The 10,174-nt window shown below is 36.4% G+C and overlaps 1 pseudogene across 1 annotated transcript; it reads left to right on the forward strand.

The window, feature by feature from the left end:
• The first annotated feature begins 2,872 nt into the window (after positions 1 to 2,872).
• LOC149388310 (1-(5-phosphoribosyl)-5-[(5-phosphoribosylamino)methylideneamino] imidazole-4-carboxamide isomerase HISN3, chloroplastic-like) lies at positions 2,873 to 7,296 on the forward strand (annotated as a pseudogene). Its single transcript, XR_016301025.1, has 8 exons — positions 2,873 to 3,317; positions 3,421 to 3,482; positions 5,330 to 5,537; positions 5,623 to 5,708; positions 6,371 to 6,472; positions 6,677 to 6,810; positions 6,929 to 6,977; positions 7,107 to 7,296. The product of XR_016301025.1 is annotated as a 1-(5-phosphoribosyl)-5-[(5-phosphoribosylamino)methylideneamino] imidazole-4-carboxamide isomerase HISN3, chloroplastic-like (transcript).
• The last annotated feature ends 2,878 nt before the right edge of the window (positions 7,297 to 10,174 follow it).

The following is a 10,174-nucleotide window of genomic DNA, read 5'->3' on the forward strand; positions in this document are numbered from 1 at the left end:
ACAAAAAAGAAAAGAAAATATTGTGCAATAAATGGGATATCGCGTGTAGAATAAACGTAAATTAACAAAAAAAAAAAAAAAAACTTGGTATTGCAACTAATTGGAGTACAAAAAAAGAAAGAAAATATTGTGGAATAAATCAAGTTAATGTGTATTAAAGTAGTATTATTTGGCTGCGATCAAAACGTTGACTACATGTTTATGTTTATATGCTTTTAATAAATGTTAATGTAGTAATTTGTTAAATGAATAATAAAGTCACGTCATTATTTGTGGTTACATTTGAAATTTAAATGAAACATTGATTAGATTGCAATACCAACATTTCAAGTGACCAATCCGTGTAATTTGACTTTATTTAATTACTTGTTCTCTAAATTATTGTGAATTCAATTCGTGTGAGATTGATACTCGCAATTAGTATATTTTATTACTTGGACGACATGTGACATGTATCCTTGCGCGACTAAAAATATGGCAACAATTTATTTTAACACTTTTTATTATTTCTTACAATCCCCGATTCCATTTGTTTCATTTTTTATGACCACCTTATATTCGGTCTCATGATTCAGTATCGGATTTGGATTCCCTGTGTTGTGGGTTTCTGACCTTACATTCATTGATATGATCAGAAGGGGTTTTTTTTTTTTTTTTTTTTTTTTTTTTCATTTTCCCCCATAATTTACTATATTTCAACTTCTATTAGCTTACGTAAAAAATATTTACTTCTATTAGTTTAGGCGAAGCGATTGCTATGTGATTAAGATTTCATATTTTGTTTTGCAAATGAATGTCGTGTTAACTGTCATGTAACAAAATGCGTAAGCAATTTTGTAACGAATAATAACTTTGAAAATGATCATTTTGATGTATTTTATATTGTATTAACTATTTATGATATTTGCTTTTCTCTATCCTGGTTTGATTGTCCGTTTTAGTTAAAACGGAGAATGTGAATGGTTTCTCCTAAAAAAAAAAGCTTGATGTCTCAACATTAGCCTCATTTTTCTTAATGTCTTAACATTAACTTTATTTCAGAATATTACAAAGTTTATTTAATTTCAATGTCTCTATGGTAATCATGATCACTTTAAATCAAAGCAATGAAGAATGTGTACTTAGTCTATAATAAAGAAGAAATTTCGGTTAATCAATTCTTTTTTATTTAATTTTTAATTGAAATTAACCGGTTAAAATTAATTGAGCAACTAATTATAACCGAATTTTCGGTTAAAATTAACCGTTCGGTTAATTTTAACCGAGTAAATTATCAATTAATTGAGGTTAACCGAATTTTTTCATAAATTTATTAAAAATATGATATAATTATAAAGCCTTTATTTGTGACACAGTTTTGTGAAGCTATACGGTGTTTTACAAGACAGCCGTCATTGTTGACTTTTACAATACAAGTTAAGTGCTATTTCGGTTAACTTCGGTTAATTGAGAGAATTTTTTTTAGGTTAACAATTAACCGTTAACCTAATATTTCGGTTATAGGTTAACCTCAGTTAACCGAAATTTCTTCTTTAGTCTATAACAAAGTTTATTTTATTTCAATGTGTACTTTATAACATAGTTTATTTCAATGTGCACACATACTAAAAGGGTGTTGTAACACCCTTGTAACTATATAGCCTATGTTTAAATTGCATTTTAACTAACACTGAGTTAATATAGCCAACATTGTTTATTGATTGATAAAAATGACAGTAATACCTAAATTATTTCTTGCCTATTTGACACCGTGTCGTGCGTAGTAAAAAATAGACCCACGATTAAATGCAAATTGCAGAAATTGAGGAACCACTTCTCTTAGCACGCAACCATGATCAAAATCAATTGACTCTAATTTTTGCTGATATCTGTTACTAAGAAGCAACTTTCCAGATCTTGATCATCACACAAAACAACATCTAAATCGGATTTTTGTTATTTATATATTGATTTATAATCAACAATGAACAACCACATTTAAAACATTAACGGTCAGACAACTTAACTGCAGATATAAACATGACAAACAAGTTAGAAATAGTAACCGTATCCTATAATTTTTTTTAAAGAATTAATGGTATTTTTGCTCCATAAATTATAACGATTGAACAGTGACTCTTGTAATTTTGAAAATTGCTTTTTCACTCTTATGTTTGAAGACATATAAGATTTAATCTTTTTGTTAAGTTCTCCGTAAAAAAAAATGGGTTAAATAAGTAATGTGCGTGTCATGTGACTTTAAATTGAATGAGATTATCAAATTACCCTTATTACTCTTCTTATTATTATTATCAAGGTTTGAAATTCCGCGGAATCCGATCGGAAATCGGACCGGAAACTATTTTTTTTAGAGTCCCGGTATTGATATGTACAAAATCGGAATTTTTCTTGGATTCCGGGGAAACCGTTCCGGTTTTTCGGTGTTTTCCGGTGAATCTATTCACTTTCCGGTTGTCTTTAGACAAATTCTCACGCATTCCGATAGAAACTTACCGATAAGTGGTCAAATATCAACAATTATTAAAATATGATGATATTTAGTGCTCTTCACGAAATTTGTCGTTAATTTTTTATGATTTAATTCAAATTCTTAGTTTCTAACTTTATTATTATGTTTAATTAGAGTTTATATCCAAAAAAATCAATTTTTTGGTTACATAAAAAAATAGAGTTTAGATTTGAATGTCTTTTTTTTGTTTTTTTATTAAATTAGTTGTAGAATATGAAATCTCATGTATAATTTGTTGATTTTTAACATGAATATTATCATTATTTTGATTTTGATTATTATAACTTATTAAATAAATAAAAAATAAAAGAGAAAAAATATATATATATATATATATATATATCTCTCTCTCTTTTTTCTCCCTCCGTCTTCGATCTTACTGCCTCCGATCTCCAAATCATACTGGCTCCGATCTTTCTCATTGAAAAGCAACATTTGTTGGCCCTCGATTTTGGCAGAGAAAAACGCGGTGTTCTTGTGGCCTTGGTAATAAGGTTTGGCCGAATTAAGGGTGACCGAAAAAAATCTCTTTTTCCGGTAGTGTGGGATGAGCTTGATTCGCCGGACGTAGAACCCGACTCTCTTGTTAGGGTTTCGGACGGTGATATTGAGCGCGAGGTAGTAGAAGAGCGTGTCGTTCGGACCGGGACGTACTCGAACTTCGTGAGAGAAGCGTCGGTGACGGTGAATTTGAGATATTGAGGGAGAAATATCAGCCATATGATGAGACTCCATAGCTTCAGTTTATCCTCGGCCTCTCAATTGACGAAGCTCAACGCACCTCTCTGCTCTCGATACGTCACTTCCAGTCAGTTGCTTTTGACTTCCTACGAATTCAGCCTTTTTGAATTCTCAATCCAATTTCAGTTTTTTTTTTTTAAATTTTCATTACATCTTAGTTTCGGTTTCAGGATTCAATCGGGCTTCGATTCGCTGCGCTGTTAGTTTTAGACCCTGCATTGATATTCACAAGGTTTTTATCTTCTTTTTCCCTCTTTGATAAAATAAGGCCTGATTTCAGTAGTTTGTAGTTGGATTGAGTCTTTGTATATAGCTCGTTTCATGAAATCGAAACACTTCATATCAGATCGTTTCATGATAAAACCTCTTGTTTCTCAAATGATTGTTGTTGTCGCACGAAAATGAACAACGATTAAATACCTCGGGCGGTTCGATCCAAGGCCGGACCAAGTGATCGCGCCCGGGCCAAAAATGGGAGCTCGTAGACCGAGCTGCACCCTCCAGACCCTGAGGTGTGTTTTGGGGGGTGTGACTGTGCCAAGGGTTGGCTGCCTACGTACCCTTTAGTCAGGATCAGGTCAGAACGTAGTTCAATTTGTGTATTGGGGGCTATCTTGGGCTCGGAGGCTTTGGGAATCCAAGGCTTTAGAGTGAGACCCGGCTCGTAGCTTCTAGTGAAGATTTTAGAGGGGTCGCTTGCTCGTAGCTTGGAGTTCTAGCTCAAGGGCCAAGAAGCAGGAGAGCGGTGTGTACCGCAGAAGCTCGGGTAACAGAAGAGGAGCGCGCTCCCTCTCGTGGAGGGGGGTCCTCGTGTTTCTGAGCCGAGGGAGGAGGAGTGCACGCTCTTGGAATATCACAAGAGCACGAGAGAGAATTCTCGAGAGAGAAGTATTGTTGGAATGAAAGTTGTGTGGCTGAATGAGCGTGTCTCTTTCCTTCCCGAAGGGGGGGGGGTGTATTTATAGTTGTGGAGAGAGGCCTTGGGCCGGCCCCTTGAGGCCCACCGGGTGGCCGGGAGCGGGGCGCGCGAGGCTTCACGCCCGGGAGGGCGCAGGGCGCGCGGGACATGTCGCCTGGATGGGCGCGGGACTTGTCCGGGCGCGGCGTGCCCGGCCGAGGCGGCAAGGATGCTCGGCCGGGGCGGCAGGGGCACCCGGCCGAGGCAGCAGGGGCGCTCGGCCGGGGCAGCAGGGGCGCTCGGCCGGGGTAGCAGGGGCGCCCGGCCGAGGCAGCAGGGGCGCTCGGCCGGGGCAGCAGGGATGCTTGGCCGGGGCAGCAGGGGCACCCGGCCGAGGCGGCAGGGACACCCGGCCGAGGCAGCAGGGGTGCTCGGCCGGGGCGCGGGAGCGCGCGCGCGGGCCGGGAGGCCGGGGCGTGGGAGCGCGCGCGGGCCGGGAGGCCGGGGCGCATGGTGCGCGCGAGCCAGGCGCGCTAGGGCGCGCTGAGGCCCATTGGGCCGGGGGCCTCAGGGCCGGGGGCGCAGGGTGCGCGCGCCGGCCGTGCCGGGCTGTGGGTGCATCAGAGCGCTCGGTCCTGGGTGGCCGGGGCCCATTGGGCCTCCGGCCGGCAAAGCCCGGCCGGCCTTGAATCGTTTTTGAATTTCCGGTGTCCCGAAAACGACCGGTAACAATTGTTTTGTATGATAAAAACTTCATATTTTGCTTGCGTTATGATAGATTCGGGTTAAACCGATGAAATGTTTAATCTTTGCAGGATTTTGACTTCACATTTAGCTCGTTTCATGCTAAAATTGGGATAACAAATGATTGTTTCTAGGATAAAGACTTCGTATATATTGTTTCGCAGTATAGAGACTTCATATATATCTTGTCTCATGATAAAATTGGGTTACATAGTTCGATCATAACTACGAAACAAGGTATCGAACGATTTTAGTGAGATAATGACGAAGTGAGATAATTAAGATACCGGAATGAGACACCCCCAAGACTAGGTTAAACAAACGGAGTTCTTTTTTTATCGCTCGTGTTTATATCTTATCAAGCCAAAAAAAAAAAAAAATAGTTTATCGGTCGAGGTATAAACTATTGAAGTTTGTGGTTCTGATAATGTTTGAAGGGGAAAGTGAAACAGATTGTTGGTTCGACTCTTAAGGACACGGCAGAAGATGGGTCGAGTCTTGTGACCAATTTCGAGTCCGACAAATCGGCCGCCGAATATGCAAAGTTGTACAAAGAATCTGGACTTACGGGCGGTCACGTGATCATGCTCGGAGCGGATCCTCTGAGCAAAGTCGCCGCCATCGAAGCATTGCACGCGTATCCCGGTACTTTCAGATACATATTTTAAGTTGGGCTCTATTGGCAGATGATCTATATCTTGAGGACTGAGACTTTTTTTAAAACATTTAGGTGGTTTGCAAGTCGGAGGTGGAATTAACTCTGATAATGCTATGAGTTACATTGTCGAAGGAGCTAGCCATGTCATTGTCACATCAGTATGTTAATTTCGTTTCTTCCTTATACAATTAACATGTTTTGAATTCAGGGTGTTATAGACTTTAAGCCCAGAAACCTAACAGATACTGATGAATCAAAAATGAAAAAAGAAGTCCAAGAACAAGAGACCCTATTAGAACAAGAACTTAGAACTAATCTCAGGGAAGTACAATAAGTTCTTTGACAAGAACATCATGCACAGACCATTCTTGATCCAATATCAAACAAGAATTTAGAACTAGTCACAGAAAAGCAGGATCACATCACAACTCTCTGATCTCAACTTGCTCTTTACTTTAATTAACAAGAAATTATTCGTCTCATTGACTAATCTCAATATAATCAAACGACACTATGTACATATCTGTTTTTTATGACTGTTTCAACTGTTTTTTGTTTTTTTGATATTTTTTTTTCTGACGTGGCTTGGTGAATATTAAGACACAGGGCAACGAAAATACATTTGGCATGATTTTTATATTATGATTAACATCATGAAATTGAAAGCAACTGAATGAGACAACTTTTTTACAAGATTTTTTTTTCATTGTTGCTGATAGAGCTTGTAATTTCACTTTTTCTTTCCCAAACGGAATGATATCAAACCCAAAGATTTTATGATTTTTTTTTATTATTATCATTGTGCTTTGTTTCCATGTAGTATGTATTTAATGACGGAAAAATGGACCTTGAGAGGCTTAAAGATCTTGTTCGTGTTGTCGGGAAAGAAAGGCTCGTTTTGGATCTTAGCTGCTGAAAAAAGGTACAATATTAATAGCAAAATGGACTTTGCATATCTTCGGATTATAGTTTGAGCATAAATGTAACGTGACATTTAGGTCTTCTGTTTCAGTTTTCAGGGCTCTTTCTCAACGTAAATAATAAGCAATTTTTAACAACGAATTCCGCTGAACTTTCTTAATTATATATTTTCTTTTAAGATCTATCCTTTGATGTTGATAAGCAGGAAGGTAGATATGCAATTGTTACGGACCGGTGACAAAAGTTCAGTGATGTGTATCTGGATAAGGAAGTATTGGATTTCCTTGCTAGCTATGCTGACGAATTTTTGGTCCATGGTGTCGATGTCGAAGGAAAAAAGTATGCCATTTTTTATCTCGTAGCGAATTTTGTTCATGGAAGAGATAATCATCAGACTGATAGAGAGAAAAAAAAAAAGTTGATATTTATTTAATTAAAGTTGTTTATCCTCATGCAGGTTAGGCATTGATGAAAAGCTCGTAGAATTGCTTGGAAAGCACTCACCGGTTAGTCCAAATAGAGCCAGAAAACCATTTAAAAGGACTAATATGAATTATATTTCTAAGAGAGGGCTTATACTAAATTTTATTTTAATTTCTTTCTGTACATGTAATTTTTTTTTTTTTGGGTGGCAGATTCTGGTGACTTATGCCGGTGGTGTAACTGTTTGTGTTATTGACTGAATGAGTCCAGTTACAACAACGCTGAATATATAAATACTGACTTGAGCTTAATGCACAGCCGTTCATCTGTAACTAACAACAATCTAACGGCTGTGACTTAAACTGTACGCTATACTCTAATAACCACATTCATAACTAACATGTCAAAAAAAAAAAAAACTAAAAACTAAAAACTAAAAACAAATAAACAAACTTGCTGTTTTGTATCATCAAACGTCATGCATGCAAATCGATCGTAAACACAAGTATGCTCCTTAAAATCAAATAAGTAAAACGTAGTGAACTGGTAACGATAACTATAAGATTAAGCATATCAGTTTTAACTATATATATTTTTAGAACCTGGAAATAGTCCAAGGGATGTATTATTCAATATCAGCTTGGTCATAAACAACCTCAACCATAGCACAGCGAGGAGCTTACCCTTCCACATTAGACATTAAAACCGATAATCTCATCAAATAATCTTCCAGCGATCGTTACAACAACGCTGAATATATAAATACTGACTTGAGCTTAATGCACAGCCGTTCATCTGTAACTAACAACAATCTAACGGCTGTGACTTAAACTGTACGCTATACTCTAATAACCACATTCATAACTAACATGTCAAAAAAAAAAAAAACTAAAAACTAAAAACTAAAAACAAATAAACAAACTTGCTGTTTTGTATCATCAAACGTCATGCATGCAAATCGATCGTAAACACAAGTATGCTCCTTAAAATCAAATAAGTAAAACGTAGTGAACTGGTAACGATAACTATAAGATTAAGCATATCAGTTTTAACTATATATATTTTTAGAACCTGGAAATAGTCCAAGGGATGTATTATTCAATATCAGCTTGGTCATAAACAACCTCAACCATAGCACAGCGAGGAGCTTACCCTTCCACATTAGACATTAAAACCGATAATCTCATCAAATAATCTTCCAGCGATCCATACAAATGCACTTCTTTTCACTACTGTCGCTTAATTAATTACAAGACGGAAGTTTATTTCCGTCTTGAAGGGTGGAACCTAGAATTTAATTAGAGGGTGGCCAGTGATCATATATAATAGCTTCTTATAAATTAAATTTCATAAACATACTTAAAAATATATCAAGATCATATTAATAAATAAAAATAGAGAATGTCTTAATTCCATTATAAAAATTATGAGCAACTTGATAAAGGCTACACCACAGAGCTTTTGGTGTCAAAACACTACATTAAGTACCAATTATCTAAATAAAACCTTACACATACCCACTTAAAAAGTCAAAACACTACTTCTTCTGAATATTTGGTCGAAAAATATACTATTTGGTTGAAAACGATTAAAATTGATGAAAGTTCACCATCATATAAATGGTCAAATATTTAAGAATTGGTCGAAAATTTGTAGAAATCAGTCGAAAATGAAAATTGGTCGAAAAATATACTAAATAGTCGAAAAGTCCTAAACTTGGTCGAAAATTCAAGATAGCAGTCGAAAATTTACAAAACACGCAAACACGAAAGAACCCGTGATTTTTGGATCAATAAAAAAATACGAACTTATAAATGAATGAATATATGTCGAAAACCAAGTGAGACATACTCATTACTTTCAAATGTCGATTTTCACTCTTCACACTCCCAACAATGACACATTCTATCTCTTATCTTTTCTTTGTACGTGTGAATAACAATGAGAAAACCATGAAACTCAATGACATAAAAACACGATATTCTGATTTGGATATCTTGTAAACAAAATAAAATGAAGGATAATTTAGACTTTTCAGTTATCACTATACTCGCTAACTACCGAATGATGAAGCTGGTCAATGCGTGTATTTTATTACCCATTTGTCAAATCCGCATATAGACAATGTGATTCATACACTTAGAAGAAACATGAAACTCCTTTCAGATTAGCAAGCAATTATCGCATATAACACCCTTATCACTATGCTCGCTAATTACCGAATTATGAAGCTGGTCATTGTGAGAATATTATTAATTACCCATTTGTGAGTTGTCCCAATTTTTTAAAAATGAGTAAATCGGTGAGCTGTGCTATCGCAATCAGCTTTCCACATTACTTACCACACGGTCCATACCCTAGCACCAGAGTTAGGCGATGAAATATTTGAATCATAATAGTTCTTCCGAATTGAATGTCGACCATAAGCATACCTTAGTAGAGTTCCCGACGCGCGATGGCCGTTTCATCCTTAAAGTGACTAACAATATTGGACACTCAAAAGAACTAACTATTCCTATGGCATTTTAATTTTCCAAGTTTTAACATCTCTTTAAACTCGGTGATCTCGTCTTCTAGCTAGATCAACAAATCTCATTTACAAATGATGTGAAGTGATTTCTAACGTACCCATCTAAAACAAAGTTTCAATATTGTGCTTAGGTGAGATTTTCGTGAATCCTAATCTTGAGTTAAGAAAACTTATTAGTATCACATGTGGCATAAAATTATATGTATTGAAAGTGATGGTAAAGTTCTTATAGACGCAATTACTAGTGCTACTCAGCCCCCATGGTCGATTCCGTGCAGATGGACTTTTGTTTATGAAGCTGTGATATCATCCATGTTTTTCCCTTTTCTTCTTTTATTTCTCTAATATTTTTGTAACCACGGTTTCAAACCTCCGCTACACGTGAGGGCTCTTAGTAAAAAGTCTGTGGTTCCGCCCAAAATTAAAAAAAAAAAAAAAAGATTCGAATCACCTTAAAAATTAATGATTACCCTAAAACATTGGGATCAAAATATTATTTATTTTAAATTCTCAGCCTTCGATCTGTATTTGTAAAACATGATATATATTTGTTAATACATGCATCTGAAAAAACTGATGCAAAAAAAAAATCGATGAAAACACTGAATAAAACGGATACTCATAAAAACAAAATTAATAACACATGTAAATACATATTTGAAAGTTGAAACCCCTTTTCTCAGTTTAGTTTTGAGTAACACTTCTGATTGAATATTCTCGTTTTCTTTTCAACCCTATGTGAGTGAATCA

Source organism: Urtica dioica, chromosome 8 (genome assembly GCF_054948205.1).
Source record: "Urtica dioica subsp. dioica isolate 48M chromosome 8, U.dioica_male_clone48M_v1_H2, whole genome shotgun sequence".
In the NCBI taxonomy this organism is placed as follows: Eukaryota; Viridiplantae; Streptophyta; class Magnoliopsida; order Rosales; family Urticaceae; genus Urtica; species Urtica dioica.